The sequence below is a fragment of the Mastomys coucha genome, unplaced genomic scaffold, assembly GCF_008632895.1.
Source record: "Mastomys coucha isolate ucsf_1 unplaced genomic scaffold, UCSF_Mcou_1 pScaffold1, whole genome shotgun sequence".
Lineage (NCBI taxonomy): Eukaryota > Metazoa > Chordata > Mammalia > Rodentia > Muridae > Mastomys > Mastomys coucha.
The window spans coordinates 82,576,392-82,596,391 of record NW_022196891.1 but is presented as its reverse complement, the minus strand read 5'-3'; the positions used below and the strand labels follow the sequence as shown (position 1 = coordinate 82,596,391).

The 20,000-nt window shown below is 45.2% G+C and overlaps 1 long non-coding RNA gene across 1 annotated transcript in view; it reads right to left on the bottom strand.

The window, feature by feature from the left end:
- Positions 1 to 17,436: 17,436 nt before the first annotated feature.
- LOC116071719 overlaps positions 17,437 to 20,000 on the bottom strand; it is a 36,874-nt gene continuing 34,310 nt past the window's right edge. The window contains exons 4-5 of the long non-coding RNA XR_004111100.1: positions 17,794 to 17,847; positions 17,437 to 17,690 (exon numbers count right to left, since the gene is read on the bottom strand). This is a non-coding gene — a long non-coding RNA (uncharacterized LOC116071719). The remainder of the gene's footprint in view (positions 17,691 to 17,793; positions 17,848 to 20,000) is intronic.

Genomic DNA, 20,000 nt, shown 5'->3' with positions numbered 1-20,000 from the left:
TGATGATAATGGACTGAACCTCTGAACCTGTAAGCCAGCCCCAATTAAATGTTGTCCTTTGTAAGAGTTGCCTTGGTCATGGTGTCTCTTCACGGCAGTAAAACCCTAACTAGGCTATGGATTTCCATTTCCATTTCCATTTTAAAATTAATCAATTTGATGCTGAAACTTGGAAAGAAGGGCCCCAGAAATCCTTCCTGGATTCCATTTAGCATTTAAACATTGGGTATGTAATTTACTACTTCTCTCTTTTGTTTTTTGGTGTTGCGTTGTGCTGTGTGTGTGGTGTGTGTTGTGACGTATCATGCTGTGGTGTGGTGGGTTGCTTTGCTTTGTTGTGGTTCTGCCCTGTGCTGGTTAAGCCATGAGCTTAGATAAATCCTATGTGGCCTTGGCCTATTAACTGCTGTGTGACACCCCTTGATCTGCTTTCAACAAATGATATGACAGGAAAATAAATCCTTGCAGTGTTAATGCAAGGTCCTGGTGGTTTTGATTAACAGGGCATCATGCAGCTTATCCTGGAGAGTTTGTCAGCTGATTGGCTGACCTTATTTCCGTGTTTGTCCCTTTGATACACAAAACTTCATCAAGGACAGAGAATAACAATTTATTGTTCTCCAAAAATAACAGGTTTTTCTACTGCCTTGCCCAACCTCCCCCCCCCCCATGCCAACATAATACTCTTGGTTCCTTTTCTTCTTCATTTTTTTTATGGTGAGAATCAGCCCCTCCCCCCACCACACTCTCATACATACACACATGTGCACACATTCACACACATATGCACACACACAGGCACACATACACATATGCACACACATATGCACACACATGCACGTACACTTGCACACATGCACACATATGCACACTCACACCATAATCCTCGTGGTCATACACTATATTCTTCTAGACCTTTCGTTGTCCATACTCTGACCCTATCCACACCTTCTTAGTGTAGCTGAAATTTCCCATATATCTCCAGCCTGCTGTGTTGCCTAAATCCAGAACAACCTGTACAGCCTCTTTCACAGCTCTTTGGCTCCTGACTGCCCTATCCCGCACTGCTATCAGAGCAGTATTTCTAAAGTGCCAATCTGAGTGTGTCACTTGACAGCTTTATTCATTGCCTTCAGATTAAAATTAATCCCTGGCAGGTCCCACAAGGCACATTCTGATCTGGTCAGGATAAGCTCTATAAAGGTGAAGGTGCTTGTCTACTCTCTTCACAGTGGTGTCTCTGGCTCTGGAAGAGTCTAGATCATCATGGACACCCAATACACAGTGCCTTAACCCACAATGGATGTCCAAGCCATAAATTACCACTTGATATCATGGGGGTGTCCCTGGCCTTTTCAGCTGCCTGGGACCAGATGAATGTCCAGAGACTATGTAGAACCTTCCCCACCCTTCATTGGCTACAGAGCTCTAGACAGCTGGCCCCATCTCTCAGTGGCCACAGGACTACAGAGAGTGAGCCCAGGGTGGGGATGCAGGTGAGCTAGCTCCAGGGCAAGAGTAAGAGAGAGCTAGCCTTACCCCCTCTGCCACCAGGCGTCATGGATGCAGGAGAGATGGCCTCCCTGTAACTCCTTTCATGCCATCTGAGGAAGTTCAAAGAGCTGGCTACAGGGTCATGAGATCAGGAAAGCTGGCCCTTCTCCTCACCAGCTGCAGTGGGCATCGATCTTGACTGGGCAACACAGCGGAGCTGGCTCTGGAACCATGGGTGTGAGTGAGCCAAGAACAGCTAATTCTGCTTCCTGCTGATGGCAGCATTGGGTGGTCCAGCCAGAGCAGGGTTGGAGAGCTCACCCTGATGGTGCAGATAAGGGAGAGCCAGTGCACTGAGCAACTCAGCCCAGATCCAGGGGTCTGAGTTGGCCCACCTCACAATCTACATCACCTGTGAACTGTCGGGGCACTTAAAAGGATAGGCCCTGCTGACCCAAAGCTGCAGGATCTCCATGGCACAGGGCGACAACAGGATAACTGGGAGGAGTCTCAGGAAAGATCCAATACTGATGGTGCCACAGAAGCCAGAGACATCAAACCAGGCCAAAGACTTCTTGAAATGAATATTTGTAACTGATGATGTGTGAACAGAGGGGTCTCCTGTGAGACACACTGTGGCATACTGCAGCTTCAACAATGACATGTTTTCTATGCTTAGGGGTGTGTGTGCGTGTGTGTGTGTGTGTGTGTGTGTGTGTGTGTGTGTGTGTGTGTGTGTGTGTGTATTTTGCAAGGGCAGAAGAGGGAGTGTGGATATGAGGGGATGGGGAGATGAGTGAGACTGGGGTACATGATTTGAAACTCACAAGAAATCAATAAGAAGTTATAAATAAATATCTACACCCTTGTACATCCCGCTGTCCTGCTCTCTTCCTGTGTGTCTGTCTCACTTGTCCCTCACAAGTGTCCTCATGACCAGTCTACCTGGAATGCACTACTCTGCCGTTGCCCACAGCTAGCTGCAGAAGGGGCCCTCCCCTATCTATCAATGTTACCTCCTTGAAGGAGGGGCTCTCCCCTGTCTATCAGTGTTACCTCCTTGTAGGGGGCTCTCCCCTGTCTATCAGTGTTACCTCCTTGTAGGAGGGACTCTCCCCTGTCTATCAATGTTACCTCCTTGTAGGAGGGGCTCTCCCTGTCTATCAAATGTTACTTCCTGGTAGGAAAGGCTCCTCTATATTATTTAAAGGAACCCCACTCAATTCTTTTGTCATGTCTTCTTTGGGTTTTCAATTCTATTATTGCCAGCTCTTTTCTGATTGGCCAGAATACTCAGTTCTTTAGGGAAAGCCTTGGGGTTTACTCTTTCCTGGCTTTTATTCAAAAGGAAAGCCTTGGGGTTTGGTCTTCCCTGGCTTTTATTCAACTGTTTCTGGGAGATGAAAGGAACACACTAAGGCCCACCCTTGTCTTCCTAGCAAGCTCTGTGTTGGGGCAGATTCCCTGAGAAGGATCTGGTGACCACCAGGCACCATGGTTTCCATGTTCAGTACTTAGCACGGATGTATCTGTTTAATATTTTGACAACTGTATTGTGTGATAATCAGTTCCCGTCACCATCATTGCATGTGTGTGAATAGATGCCACTCAATCTAGCAAGCCTCTCGCAGGCTTCCTCATTGCTAAAACTCCATGTACTAAATGAGGGAGGTGTCCTGCACTGAGCCCAGATTTCCAGAGGACGTGGATTGCATCTCCCTGACGAGTCTTCGGGTTCCAGCACAACGCTCTACGTCAAACAAAGTTTGAAACATCTGTGGAGCTCATGAGGATTCACATCTCCAGCCTCTGACACACGCCAGGCCTGTGGGAAGGCACCCTGTGGACGCTTCTAAAGAAATAACTCTACTACTGCGGTTCCTACTCGCTGGCCCAGAGCCCGGCCCTTCAGTCACACAGCATTGGCGTCACATTCCAACAGACTGAAGCGAAGAAGCATTTATCAAGTAGGCTGGGACACTATCAGCAATCAATTTTTCTAACAACTGCACGCTCCACAGTCACTCATAAATTACTTCGAGATAAACACAAAGTCTTCAAGTGAAGAGCTGCCAGATTCGTGAACAGTTCCAGAGTGTAACAAGTGGCTTGTCACACAGGGCTGTCCTCTAAGGGGAACTCTGCAGGGCTGGGGCTGGGCCATCCATGTCCTAGGCTCTGCATGGCACACAGTCACAAGCCAGCTGTGAGCAGAGTCAGTGGAGCAATAGGAGAACTTGGGAAGATGGCCCCGTGTGCCAAGTTCATGGGCTCACATGGAAATGCCATCTGCTGGCTTGGTTCCCATAACCCCACACTCTAGCCAGCTGAGGTAATCATTTGGACCGCTGGAATAAATGAAAGGCCTCCCAGATATGGAAGTTCAGAAGAAATAGACGGGAAGCCACAGTGACCCAGAAGTAAGTCAAGAGAAAATTCTAGAATAATCGCCCTTGATGCGTCACTTCCTGCTCTTGATAATGGCAAGAAGCTTCAAAGTCACCATCTCCTTCCTTGCTCCACCCAAGCAGCCCTGACCAGGAGAACAGGACACCGAAGATCAATGAAGGTCACATTCTTGTGTATCTTACCAGATTGCTGGCAGCGATATCAGGAATTGATCCAGATTTATTGTTTGGTTACGATATGTTTTGTGTTTTCTGTTGCCAACTTTGTATGAGCTTTGTCTTTTTGATCCACCTAAAATATAGGAAGGCTACAATTCACACCCTCCTCTCCTTCCCCAGTAAGGGCCTTTCTGACCGGCCCCAGGGAATGCCCAGGTTTCCATGTGCTCCAGGGGAGGCTCCAGAATGCATCAAATACTAAGCAAGCGTAAACAACAATATGAGGCATCCTTTTATTTGCTGTTCAATGTAACTTAGAGAGATGGATGTTCAGCAACAACTTTAATCACCCTCACTCTGACTTGCCTTCGAAATGAGCCCAAAAACATAAAAAAAAATAAAACCTTTGAAGCAATGACCATTGTTGAGCATCCATCATACGTGTGTTAGCTAAATCTCTAAGTAAAGAAAGTGAGATTACGGGAAAACCATAGATTGTGTAAGGCTCTGGTTGAGTTATGAGGCTATCCATTGTCACTTTGATATGCAGAAAAACACCAGTCAAAGACATTCTGTGACTTTAAATGTATTTATTGATGTATTTATGCCAAGAAGAATAATAAATCTTAGAGCTTATGTGGTGAAAAATATCAAGAACTATGTCATCAGTGAGACCCCCTCACATAGAGGTAGGATGACCACACTTGTCAGTCTGTCCCAGAATTATCTAGTTTTCCCAAAAGTTCCTCTGGCATACTACAACATGCCCCCATGTTCGTATGTTCAGAAAACTCACTATTCCTTTCTCTGCAAAGTGCTCAGTGGAACTGGCACAATGTCCATCAAAATTCCAGGAGGCTGCTTTATAAAAACTGTTAAATTCATTCTCAAATGTATGTGGTGATACAAATGAATAAGAAGATGAGGTAACCTTTGAAAAGAAAGCAAACTTGGGGACTGGTAAGATGACTCAGTGGGTAAGAGCACCGACTGTCCTTCCAAAGGTCGTGAGTTCAAATCCCAGCAACCACATGATAGCTGACAATCACCCATAATGAGATCTGGTGCCCTCTTCTGGTGCATCTGAAGACAGCTACAAGGTACTTATATATAATAATAAATAAATTTTTGGGCCGGAGTAAGCAGGGCCAAGTGGAGTCTACTGGAGCAAGCAGAGGTCCTAAAAAGTCAATTCCCAACAACTAGATGAAGGCTCACAACTATCTGTACTCATATGCATAAAATAAATAAATAAATCTTAAAAAAAAAAAGCAAACTTGGAAGACAGGTACCACATGACTCAAAACACTGCAAGCCAGTAATAGCCAGCACAACAGAATACCATGTACATAAAACACAAAGCAAAGGGACTCGCAGGGAGAGAACCCAAAGGCCCATCCATAGCCATGTGGACAACTGATTTCAGACAAAAGTGTAGTCTTTGGTAGCCAAAGATGGTGGATGGATGGATGTTTAGCTGCGCGGTGACTGAGAGTCAAATCCAGAAAACAGGTTCTCACAGAGGTGGGTGACTGAGGGGACAGACTAACAGAGGGCACCTCGGGAAGACCGACAGACCCTGGGAGGCAGTGCTTGGTCACTAAGCACAGCAGAGGGAGAAGCAACAGGAAGCGTGGGGGCAATGGGAAGACACTGCCGCAGAAAAATATGAAGCAGGAAGGTGGTCTGAACTCGGCCGGCCAATCCAGAAGATACACACGCTCCTGAGACGTGCCGTGTTATAGCTGGGGCCGCTGTGAGACGGGTGAGACCAAGCTTGCAGCTTTGGGGAGACGTGCCATGTTACAGCTGGGGCTGCCATGAGATGAGTGAGCTTTGGGGAACGGGGCTCAATGGAACACACAGCAAGTACCATCATGTTGTTCTCTATAGTAGTGCTCCTGGATCTCGGGTATCCCGTGACATCTGACTCAACGTCTCTCCAGCAAAATGCCACCGAAGCAAGATCAGTGAGGAACACTTGTAAGGGGGTTGGGGACCGAGGCGGGAGACCTACAAGACAGTAGAAACTGATTTCCGTTTAAAGCAAGCAAAACTAAGCTGATACAATGGGGCGGGGGTGGAGGGCGGGAGGCTGGCAGGGACCGGACCTCAGGAAACCACAGCTGTGGGCAAAGCAGTCAGGGACCTGAAGAAAATCCTCCACGCTGTGCATCATTACCTTGCTTTCCGTGTGGGGCGCCATGGGGTACCAGAGATCCGGACATGTCATTTTGGCACAAGACCAGCTTCAGGGCTGGGGAGGTGATAGAGGAAGACAGAGTTTCCTCAAGCTAATCATTTCTGAATAAATTCTAGTCCAGAGACCTTCGGTTCCAGGTAACCTTGTCCTAGTGAGCAAGGGGAAAAAAAGAACAGAGGGATCCCAAGCACTGCCCCCAATCCTAAACATTGAGACCCGGCTAAGGAAAGAGAAAGGGGAAGGGGAGGAGGGCTCCGAATACCCCTGAGCGTTACCTGTCTCTAAGGGATGCGCGGTCCCAGAAGACCCAGCAAGAGGCGCGTAGATTGACAACAGAAGTAACCTAGATCTCAAACTCATAATAACTGCCTCCGTTCCTTTAAGATGTATTTTCACTTAGAAGCATGTGTGCATGTATGTGTTTGAAATATTTCTGTCCCCATCATGCCTGCCACTAGAGAGGCGGTGTCACAGCTGGCCCTCGGGTGCGGAGTGTCGGTGGTAGAGAGGTGTCTGGGTCAGGGTCACTATTGCTGTGAAGAAACACCATGGCTAAAAGCAAGCTGGGGAAGAAGGGTTTATCCAGCACATTCTTCCAGGTCAGTCTGTCGTCAAAGGAAGTCAGGACAGGAATTCAAACAGGGCAGGAACCCGGAAGCAGAAACTGAGGCAGAAGCCCCAGGTGCCTGCTTGCTTATAGAACCCAGGACCACACAAGGACGGCACCACCCACGTCACTAATAGACTGGGACCTCCCACATTACTAATTAAGAAAATGCCCTACTGGCTTGCCTACAGCCGCATCTTATGAAGGCATTTTCCTACCTGAGGCTCCCTCCTCTCCAATGACTTTCGCTTGTGTCAGGTTGGCATAAAAATATCCGGAACAGCTACCTTGCACAGTTGACACAAGAAAGAAGAAAACCTATTGTAAGAAGAGAGGGGCAGAGCTTAGAAAGAATTAAACGCTAGAAAAATAACAAAAATAACAGGAATCAGTACATACCATTCAATTATAACCTGGGATGTAAATGGTCCTAATTCTCTAATTAAAAAGTCTAGACTGGCTGTTCAGGGTAGAAGCAATATCAAATGCCTTGCCTGGAGGAACCACGATTCTTGGCTAAGCAACAGGGGAAGGAAAGACATGGAAAATTGTATTGCAAGCAAAAAAGAGCCTGAGATGAGAGAGGAGTAACTCACTCCTGTTCAGAGAGGCCCTCCTGCCAAAATCAGTCGGAGATGATGAAGGTCACTGCATGTGGGTGAAGGCACCAGTGCATGGAGGACAGACACATAAATAACACGCTGCGTCTGGCCTCCGGGATCTTAGCGCAATGAGAAGCTCTAGCGAGGAGGATGATAGGGAGAGATGTGAAGGGAGGAGGAGGAAAAGGGCAGACACAGGACCTTAACTGGGGAAGGAGAGAAGGGGCTACAGGAAGAGGATGAGAAAGAATAACAAACACTAAGCGTGTTTGGATACATCACGGGAGAAGAATAGAAAAACCATATTCCTATACATTTACTCAAAAATATATACATATGATATGCATATTTGTATATATACATATAAATACATGTAGTTCAAATAGAGTTATGCTACACAGGATTATAATGCTGCCCTCAAAAGCTATATGGCTAGCTAACAAAACCCACCTTTGAGTTATTATTGGTCAAGAGTGTCAGAGATAACCCCACAACACTATAGACTATTGCTACTGTCCCCGTTGTCCCTTAGAACTTGCAGGAGAGGCCCTATTGTTGGAGATAGCATACTTCACATGTGGGAACTGGAAGGATGGTGCTTGCATTCACTCAGAAGCCTCTTCCCTGAGGACCATCTCTCACAGGAACAGAAGGAACTACAGAAGCTGCCAAGGGAGAAAGACAGGCAATAGTCGCACTCAACTGTGAAACTTAGGAAATAAATACTAACAAACCCAATGATGCAATGGTGGTACGTCTATCTTGGGGGTAACCAACGCTGTCTAATTGGACTTCCAGCCCAATCAATAGGAAGTGATGCATGTCTGGTACCAAAAGCATAACTAACTATCTGTGGCTAGTGAAGTCATAGACTCTAGGCCAGACTCTACTACTGACAACTTCCTAAACTAATATCATCTTTAACTATATACAAAAAACTTATCCTTACACACATGGATAAATGCAGCTCTCACCCCTCATCAAAGCAGCCTCTTTTCCCAGAAGATAAAGACCACTACAGAGAACCACAGCTGCTTAAAATGCAAAAAATAAGCATTCATGAGATGCCCAACTTCTTCCCCTAACCCTCAGGGAATATCACAGAAAAAGGGGGTGAAAAGGTGTTTAAGAGCCAAAAGATCAGGATGCCATTTTATACAGTGTTTCCTAGACGTGACAGAAAACTACACCCATGAAATCTCAACCAATGGTTGCCAAAACAAGTCCTACACAATGGCATCTATAGACATGTTAATGTTGGTGGGGAAATTTCACAAGGCTGCATCCATAGATCAAAAGCCACTGGCAGTCAAAATCAGTTTCCTCCAGAGAAGAGTACCGCATGCCTATAGGTTATCCAATCCCAAGTGGTCAGCTCTAAACATGTACACACAAGCAAAACTAAATAGACTGGGTGGGTTATAAATAGGTGTGCATATGCACACACATAAATAATAATAGTAATTTAAAAAGAGGTTATGAGTTTGGGAAGGAGTGTGAGGAACAAGAGATATTGGAAGGGAAGGGTGGTGAGTGGAAGTGATGTAGATATTGGGCTCATGTATGAAATTCTCAAAAAAATTTAATTTTAAATTTTAAAAAGTATATAAAGAGGGTGACCATGGTCTAAGTACACTATATATGTGTAGCTGATATCATGATGAAACCTATTGCTTTATACTGGTATGTTAAAAGTATACCTTTTAAAAAGAATATAATTGCACATATATTTCAGAACTCTAGAGACATTGGGACTTGGGAGAATGGAGCAATAAATGAGACAGACTAAAAGTCTCACACAATAGCCAACTTTACTCAGAGCATCAGACAATTTAATCTTGGGAGGTTAAGAAAAAAAATCACATGAGCAAAGTCCTCAAGTTTGAGCTGCACACAAACTCAAGGACAAGCTGCACGTGCAAAACATGTTTTTCCATAAAGGCATATGAAGGATAGTTTGAACATTTAATAGAATAACACCAATGGATACAGAAAATGTGGTACATTTACACAATGGAGTACTACTCAGCTATTAAAAATGATAAATTCATGCAACTCTTAGGCAAATGGATAGAACTAGAAAATATCATCCTGAGTGAGGTAACCCAATCACAAAAGAACATACATGGTATGCACTCACTGATAAGTGGATATTAATTAGCCCAGAAGTTCAGAATACCCAAGATACAATTCACACACCACATGAAGGTCAAGAAGAAGGAAGACCAAAGTATGGGTGCTTCAGTCCTTCTTAGAAAGGGGAAAAAAATACTCACTGGATCAAATATGGAGACAAAGTGCAGAGCAGAGACTAAAGGAAAGGCCATCCAGAGACTGCCCCATCTGGAGATCCATCCCATATACAGTCACCAAACTCTGACACTATTGTGGATGCGAAGAAGTGCATGCTGAAAGGAGCCTGATATAGCTGTCTCCTGAGAGGCCCTGCCAGAGCCTTACAAATACAGAGTCGGATGTTTGTAACCAACCATTGGACTGAGCACGGGGTCCCCAATGGAGGAGCTAGAGAAAGGACTGAAGGAACTGAAGGGGTTTGCAACCCCATAGGAAGAACAACAATATCAATTAACCAGACCCCCCATAGCTCCCAGGGACTAAGCCACCAACCAAAGAGTACACATGGAGGGATCCATGGCTCCAGCTACATATGGAGCAGAGGATGGCCTTGTCAGGCATCAATGGGAGGAGAGGTCCTTGGTCCTATGAAGGCTCGATAGATGCCCCAGTGTAGGGGAATCCAGAGTGGGGAGGTAGGAGTGGGTGGGTAGGTGGAGGCACACCCTCATAGAAGCAGGGGAGAGGCGATGGGCTAGGGGGTTCTGGGAGGGAGGAAACTGGGTAAGGGGATAACATTTGAAATGTAAATTAAAGAAAGAAAGAAAGAAAGAAAGAAAGAAAGAAAGGAAGGAAGGAGGGAAGGAAGGAAGAAAGAAAAAGAGAATAACGCCAGCAAGCTATAATAAGTTAAATGAAGTAAATTGGCTACTATCTGATACATGTTGGAGAAGCACAAAAAAACACTTTCCAAGAAGATCACATGATTCCTGTTTTGTTTTCTTGGCATGTTCTCACAAGCACTCAGAATCCTCACATGACTCCATTCCCAGGCCGTGTTCTGACATGTGTGTATGCATCAAATATCAGCTCTATCAATTTCATAAGACAAATATTACTGGGGCATACAAGCAGCAAGGAAATAATAATGGGTGGCTTCAACACGCCATTCATCAAACAATGAGTCATCTGACTGAAAACAATTACCACAGAAACGTCACAGGTGGACTACAGTCATAGAAATAACGGATGTCAGTGTCTATGGGAAACACTGCCTGGTGTCTCAGTGCAGAGCACAGCTTCTCTTCAACAGCTCAAGAAGCAGTCTCTAAAATGCAAGACATTTTAGGCCATAAAGCAAATCTCAGAAAGAAAGAAAAATAACTGGAGCTGGAGAGATGAGCTCGAATTTAGAAGACACTTGCAGCTCTGGGGGGCGTGGGGAGAGGGGAGTCTCAGGATTGGTTCCCAACACTCACACCGTGGCTCACAATCATCTATAACTTCCTTTTCTGGCCTCTTTTGGCATATGCACATGCTGGCAAAACATTCATACACATAAAATAAAATTTTGTTTAGTTTTTCTCTTTCTGAGACAGTGTCTCACTGTGTATCCTTGGCTGGCTTGGAACTCAATTATGTAGACCAGGTTAGTCTCAAAGTTCACAGAGATATTTATCTATTTATTTATTTATTCATTCATTCATTCACTTGATCATTCATTCTGTGTGTATATGTGTGTACATACACATATGACCTTCCATGGTGGTTAGAAAGAAGCTTGCAGGAGTCTGTTCTCTGTTTCCACATGTAGGTCCTTGGGATTGAACTTGGGTTCTCGGGCTTAGCTGCAAGCAAGCACTCTGACCCAGTGAGCCTTTCCATAAGCCCTGTTTTTTTTTGTTGTTTTAAATATTGAGTACCAGAGCTCTACATTTTCCCTAGAACTGTCTCTGTTACATCCCGCAGATTCTGACACTGTGAGCATACCCTGGCCACTCTCCACAAAGCTTTAGTGTTTAGAGGGTTTTTCTTGGTGTTGGTTTCTGGTTTCGTTACATTATGATTTCACAAGATGCAAGATGTTCTTTCAAGTTTTAAAAAGATTAAAAGGTGTTTAATATATATAAATAGAAAGCCCCAGTGAAACAAAGCCGGTTCCCTTAAAACAAAGTAGAGTAAATGTGGCAGTGCATCCCTCTAGTCCCTGCACTTGAAAGGCGGGGATAGGCTGATCTCTGATCTTGAGGCTAACCTGGTCTACACATTGCGTTCCAAGCCAGCCAAGGATACACAGTGAGGCACTGTCTCAGAAGGAGTAAAACTCAACAATATTAACACAGACTTAGCCAAACCAACCAAAAGAAAGTAAAATGTGATATAAATCAACAGAATCATAGGAAATTACAACAGATACCACAGAAGGGCAGAGGATCCATTACAAGCAATCTTGCAATCTTACACCCCAATAATAAAACCTAGGAGAAATTGATAGATCTCTAGACATAAATGAGTTAATAAAATTGAACTAAGAAGATACTCAAAAAAAAGCCAAAACGATCAATAACAAGTTATAAGATTAATGCGGTAACATAAAATATTTTCCCAAAACAGAAAAGCCCAGGACTGGGGGGATTGGCTGATGGATTTTATTAGAATATTAAAGAATAACAACCAACAACCACCAATGACCCAGAAAGGATTCCATAAAATAAGGAGAGAAATGCCTCCAAATTCATCTTTGAAAACTAGCATTGCCCTAATTCCAAAGGCAGGTAAAGATGCCACTGGCAAGGAAAACCAGAGATCACGCCCTCTGATGAACACAGATACAAAATTTCTCAACAAAATATCTGCAAACTGAACTCAATAATACACTGAAAAGATCATCATCGAATTGGCACCATTCCTGGAATGCAGAAAGGAGTTAGCCTATGCAGCGCAATAAATGTAATGCAGTATATAAACGGAGTCACATGGTCATCTCCACTGATGCAGAAAGAACACGGACAAAATTAAATATCCTGTCATTTAAAAGGCCCAGAGGAAATCAGATATCATGCTTCCAAACAGTAAAGGCTGTATAAGACAAACCCGCTGTTGAAATCATACTAAACAGGGGACTGAAAGCATTTCCTCTGCCCTTGAGAGCAAGATAAGGATGCACACTCTTAGGGCTCTTATCCCGTATAAAACTTCTATATAACATTTCATCCATATTACTTAGACCTTAGAGAGAAACCAAAAGGATAAAAAAACGGGGTAGTCATTCAAATTCTCCCTATTGGCTGACAACATGACCCTGAGCCTAGAAGACAGTAACTCTACCAGAAAACTCGTAGATCCGATCCTTTCAGCAGAGCATGCAGAATATGAAGTGAGCAGAATCCCAGGTCCCTTAGACTCAGCAATAAAGCTGTTAAAAAGCGAACAACCACAACAGCAAAAAGGAAAACAGTCACATTCATGGCTGCCTCAAAGAGAGTAGGGTCCAGAGAGTGCGCCTAAAACAAGGAGACGCCTGCTGAGAGAAGTCACTAAAGACAGAAACTGAAGAAGACACCACGCAATGGAGAGACTGCCCATCCAGAATCAACATGGTAAGGCAGCTATATTATCTAAAGCACTCTACACAGTCAATACCACCCCCATCAAAATCCCACTAACAATCTTAAGAGAAGCACAAAAGATGTATCTCTACAATTCACATGGAAGCATCAGGAACCTTGACTAGCCAAGGCAACCCTGAGGACAGGAGCCACGCTGAGGTTATCACAGTATCTGATTTCAAACTATATTATAGAGCCATAGTAACCAAAACAGTATGGTATTGGTACAAAAATACACATGTGACATAAACCCACACACAGCTAAATACATTTTTTTCAACAACTGGTACTGGGACAGCTAGGTATTCATTTGTGAACAAAGATATGAGAGAGAGGGAAGGGAGAGAGAGAGAGAAAGAGAGAGAGAGAGAAAGAGAGAGAGAGAGAGAAATAGTAATACATTACATTCCTGTTTTCTGGGGTCCAAGCTACAATGAAAATGGAGGCAGCCACCCCTGTGAGAAATATTCTCTCTCTCTCTCTCTCTCTCTCTCTCTCTCTCTCTCTCTCTCTCTCTCTCTCTCTCTCTCTCTCTCTTTCACACACACACACACACACACACACACACACACACACGAACTACTTAGATAACTTATTTTAATTTGGGACTCTCCAATACATATATAAAGACCTTACGAACCACATTCAGTTGCAATTGGTTAGCTTTCAATGGGCCCCAATAGACATGCTCACCAATACCCACAGACTCATCTGTATTTCTCAGCCTTGATGCCAAACAGCTGTGGGCAGAGGTGCTCTGACTCACGCCACAGTCAAAGCATTGTTGTGAGCTGCCTTGTGCCTCCTTTATCTTCTCTTCTCGAGCCACAGCAACTCAAAAGCTTCGTGTTCCTGACGAGACATCTATAGGATAGAACTAGACTGGATCTGTAAGCTACCTCTGAGAAAGAAGATGGGTTAGAAAAACTTCAAAGACCACAGCTGTCTTTGTGCAAAAAAAGAAAGATACCTAAATATGCTAGAAATGGAGATTTCCTGACGTATTTGTTACTGCAGCAAAGCCTTAACGGGACCTGACTCCTATAGACAAGATATTTGTCCCGATTCCCATGTTACACATTCATTTGACAAACATAGTATATTTCAAGCAATATTTTTGGTGCTGGATATAAAACACTCAGAAGGAAGCCTGTGTGGGACACAATACAGACTGGTGGGAAGCCACTTGCCTGCCATAAAAGGAAGGGCAGAATTATGAGAGTTAGAGTTTCACTAGAAGGGGTCGCACCATACATGGAAGGCAGGGCTATTGGGTTTAAAGGCAAGTGTTGGGGTTGAGGAGCTTAGCTGTTCTAGCACGTGCCACACAAACATGAAAACCAGAGTTTGGATCCCCAGAACCCATCTGAGTGTAGGTGGTCCGACCATACAGCCTCAGGAAGTGGACGTAGGACCCCAGAACAAGCTGGATGGCAAGACTAGTCTACAAGGAGGCCAGGCTCTTCCTGCAAGAGCCTGCCTCAGTGAGGAAGGTGTAAGGCCAGCAGGAGGTGATTTCCAGCATCCATCCTGGGCCTCGGTGTACATGCGCACACACGCACAACCACTCAGTATGGCAAGTGCACCACACATACGCAAAAAAATGTGCCTATATACACACAGGCGTATCACTCACAGGCACACATCACAAAGAAATGGGAAGAGTAAAAAAAAGGCAAACTTCTCTTTGCACTTAATCTCAACATTTCCTGAGTGGCCATTTTGGTTTGAGCCTGAAGTGACTCCCAGTTAAGTTCCCGTGTCTGAGTGCTCTGACCTTAGCTATTTGCACTATTTTGGAAACTTTTAGAAGGCACGGCAGGTCATCACGGGAGGAGGTGAGTCACTGGGAAGCCAGGTCTTATGGTTTCATTCCCTGGCCCCATGCCCTGCCCACTCTGCTTGTTATTAGCACAGTGTGACTAGTCACCCCGTGGTTGTTATCAGCACACAGTGTGACTAACCATCTATCTCATGCTTCTGCCACTATTCCTTCCACACTGCAATGGCCTGTATCCCCCAGACTGTCACAGCAATGAGAAAAACCAACACACCCATCATGGGCCAGAGCATCTGTTAGATTGAGGGGTTGGGGTGTAATTAACAATATTACTGATGTTTGCCACGCAAAGGAAGGGAAATGTTAACCAAATATAAAATCCTTGATTGCTGCTCAATGTCTTATTAAACCTTAAATTCAGCCTGACACATGGTAGGTGCCCAATAAGTGTCTACAAAATATAATAAAAGCCACATTTCATTGGTGCCCTTCAGCTGTCATAGAAGTGAAGGAATCTGCCCCCCCCCCCCGCCCTCAGCCGGACTCTCACCACCTTGGCGCCTGCTTCCAGTGGCTGGCCTATGACTTTCTGCAATAATCCCAGAACACAGGGCTCACAACAAGCGGCCAGCCAAGAGACTATGCTCTTGTGGTGCGGCCATCAAAGGCCCAAGAGCTGTTCCAAGGCGGTCCTGTACCTTCAAATCAGAATAAGTCATAAGGTCCTAAGTGTCAGTGTCACCAGGGACTAAGATGCAGTTGGCGGCTTCCATTTGAAACGCATCCAGTCTACAATGTTCAATTGCAGGTCCCTTCAGCTTGCTGCTGCAAGGATGCCTGAGCACTGGACTCCAGCACTGCCTCCATCCTTAAGAGGGATGGCACTGAGCTAGACACATCTGGAAGAGCAGTAACATCAGCACATCTGGTAAGAGCTGGGGTGTCCTGTAGCCATGTCCTCGGCCTCAGCACTGATACACCAATCCTGACGCCTCTGACCTTCTAGTGCAGCAAAGCCTGGGAAGAGCCTTTGGCACACTTGGCTCTTACGGAACTAAGAAATGGAACTGAGTTGACAAAGAGTTTACTAGAACAACTTAGAGGGAGGTTGTCCCTTGTGTACACTCATACACAGCACTCTCAGCCTCCAACTTTCTGAAGCACAATAGGGGGCTCTGAGAATTTTATGGCCCCAAAGTCGCCCACCCTGAGATCTTTGGAAAGATAGAAATCTGGCTTCCCCCATGACACCGTGTCTACTCCTAATTGATCTTTAGTGTGTTCTCCCCATGAATAGCCCGACTGTCACTGTTTCACCGCTGTTCCTTGAAGGCTCTGCAACAGCCGACTAAACCAGATTCCAGAGCTCTGAAGAGATGGGTCTACTCATCCAGAAGACTGTGTTGTATTCCCAGCACCCACATGCTAACCCACAACCATCTAATCCCATGGAATCAGATGCCCTCTGCAGATGCTGCACAGATGTGGTGCCTAGACATACACTCAGGCAAGACACTCATATAACTAAGATAAATAGATAGATAGATAGATAGATAGACAGACAGACAGATAGATATGCCAAGCTCTGCATGGTGGTACCCATCTATAATCTCAGTACTCTGGAGGTGGAGGCAGGAGGATCGAAATTCTAAATCGTTTTTGGAATTCAAGGCCAGCCTGCCCCCCACCACCACCAAAAAAAAAAAGGATTTTTCAATAGCAGTAGATGGTATTTAGCTGGGCATGGTTGTACACAGTTGTAATCACATCAATAGTGAGATTGAGGCAGGAATATGGTAAGTTCATAACCAGCCTGGACTCTATAGAAAGAAGTTTCAGGCGGCCTAAGTAAGCTACACAATGAGATGACTCAAAATTGTGAGTGTGCGTGTGTGTGTGTGTGTGTGTGTGTGTGAGTGCACACACACACATGCACACGTATTTAAGATGACCTCTGTAATCTCTCAGCCCCTCTTATCCTTGGGCAAATTCCTTTTGCTTAGCTAATAGCTTTGGCCCGAAAACAACCGTATGAAATGTAAGACAAAGCGCCGTGAGGTATAGCGATCCTTTTCTATTAGATATAGAGCTTGCCCCATTCCTCACCCTAGCAGTTGGAAGTGGAATGAACTGGCCCTCTGATAAGCATCAGAAACCAGTTGCTTCTCACTAACCATCTATTTTTGGAGCTAACTGCAAAAGAAACACAGGCTCAGTCATGACTCCCTTTAGAACAACATCTGCTAAGCCTTCATCTCCACCACCACCACCCCACCCCCCGCCCTTTGCTCAATTTTCTTTCTTGCTCACCCACCCCCACCCTGCCCTTCACTTTAGTCCATAAAGAGAAACTGGATTGTTTTTCTTTTCTTCATCCTCTCCCGACCCCAAGCCATAGCACCACAAAAACCACATCTTACCTATGTGGACCATGCTCAGGAATGCTTTCTTTTTGATATTAAAAAGTCCTCCCACCAATTAGGTAAACACCAGCTGCGCCACAGAACAGGTTTGTTATTGCAGAGCCCAGAGGAACACAAACCCAAGGTATTTTCAGAATTTTTTTCAAAAGGAACCCAGGCTCTGGCTCCAGCACCAGGAAGAGATGTAAACACAGTTGGGCGAGCCAGGATGCGAAGTGTAACAGCATGCTTGCTGGGCAGCCATGGTATGGGAAGGTTCGCTTGAGCTGCAGATCTTTTTTACAGCTGGTCTTGGGATTTCCCATCTTCATCCCCACAATCTGGCACAGCCTAAGGTCAAACAGGGTGTCCCGGAAGATTCTGGCCACAACGGACTTTTGACGTGGCCTCCCTCGATGAGGCACCAATTACAATGAAGAGAAGGATCACTCACCTGAATACACATCTTTCTCATGTTCTCAGAGTCATGACATTCTCAGCCTCAATGCTAAAACGAGAAAATGGGAACAGGGGAGGTACAAGTCATTACTTTCAGACATATTTCTTTCTCTTGATAGGTGTGGGTGTTTACCTCTGAATGGATGCACATGCACATAGCCAGATGCCACCACCCTTGGTGTCTCTCCTTGGAAGCCATTCACCATGTCTTCTAAAGCAGGGTCTCTCATCAGCCTAGAGCTCATGGTATAGAAAGCTGGCTGGCCAGCGAGCTCCAGGGCTCAGCCCGTCTCTCGAGTGGCTCCGGGCTAGTGTTACAAGTGTGTACCTCCATGTTTAACTTACTCACAGGGCTATAGGAATCAAGCCCAGGCCCTCACTCCATCTTTGACTTACTAACTTGGAGTTTATTCCCAACTCCCAGCCTGGTTCCAGTACAGACAGGTGGTGTGATGCTCCAGGATGAACTTGCAAGCATTCAGAAACAAATCCTTGGGTCACTTAAAAGCTTCACAGAAGGAAGGCGCATGTTGTCCTCGTCTGTGTTTGGTTTACTAAATGGTAAAGGGAGAGCCATTTCAACTCTTCCACTGTTCCCCCCATTGAGAAAGAGGGGGTTAAGATTCTTCATTCTTCAACAGAGCATCCAAAAGGACTAGAAAATAATAACATCCCCCCCTCCTGCCCCCTGAACGTCCCCTGCGGTACCAGTCAGGCTTTAGTGGATCACTAATGAAAACGGCAGAAACACCCCCAAGGCTTCCATTCCTCCCTGGGTTCTGAGTTACTTTTGTCCGCGCATCCAAGGGCAAGTTAATTTTATTAAGAGCATTTTTAGAAAGCTAGGATGTCAGAACCTGACACTACTCTCTCTCTCTAGTCCTCTATTCTTGGTAACATCATTAAATACTGCCAGGTTGCATCTTTTTTCAATCTAATAGCCATTCCGTGGATCGCGTTTGTTTCTCGTTGCTGCCAAGGAGGCAATCTGGCTCTCGTTTCCTTTGAAGAAGAGCCCATTAGGATGAGTCAGGTCTACATGGAGAATAATTAGGTCAAATAAATGAGTCCTTCCAGCTGCCTGCGGCATCACTCAACACCCCCATGGTGAGATGAAGGAGCCCGATGCTGGAGCAAACACAGAGCTTATCTATTGTGAGCTACGCCTCCCTCCTTCTTCCCTCCCTCCCTCCTTCCCAGAGGATACTCTCAACATGTTCTCAAGACTGTTACAGCCCCTCTTTTTGCATCTGGAAAAGTGAAAACTCGTCCATAAAATCATGGGGCATTCCCATTTCTTCTCCACACTACGAGAGAACGTTTCTCTCTCTTGAGGAGATCCAAAGCAGTTGGCAGGCATAGGGCAGCCTTCTGTGTTATGTCTTGCTGGTCTCCACGGAGTCCCTGATACCTTAACCTGAGCTGTCGTGTCCACTGGCAACAGAAAAAGGAAATTCAGGGATGTTGTGGTCACATGCCAGCTCTCGTTAGTATTCCAATCGAGCTGATGACTGTAGCTCAGTGCCCAGGCCAACATCATCTCTGGTTCTATTCAGGGACTCCCAGAGTAGCTCACCAGCACATGGACTCACGTTGAGATTGACCTGATCCAGGGCTAAATTACTGCCACCCAGATTCAAGAATTAAAGATCTCCGTTCCCAGATACAGGGAACAGGAAATGGAAAGACCATTTTATTCATTCCTATATATCCTCATTCTCTTTCTCTCCCTCTCTCTCCCTCTCTCTCTTTCTCGAGATTCTGTTACTAAAAAAGAAAACTGCTTGATGGTTTTAGAGTGTCTGTGTATTCACTGGGGTTAGAATGCTCTAACTTTAGCAGAAGTCCCTTAGAGTGGCAACCCCTTCACCTGAAGTCCATATCCCCCAACAGGGCCTGAGGCTGGGGTGGGTGTTGCTGGCAAGCTCTTAGCAGCTCCCCTATTTGTACATGCTAAAGCTTCTTTTATTGACAAGGGATGAATAAATTTTCTTTTGTGGGATAAGAATAGGCGGCCTTTTCCCCTAAATTTCTACCCTTGAGCAAGCAAAAAAAGAAACAAACACAGAGCCTTTTCCTCTGTGCCTTTGTAACACTTTGGGGGTGAGGGGGGAGTACCCAAAGTCATGAGAAATGCCCTGTAACTGCTTTGAAAATCACTCAAGGCATGTTTCTGCAGCTTGAACGGATACAGAAGTTGCG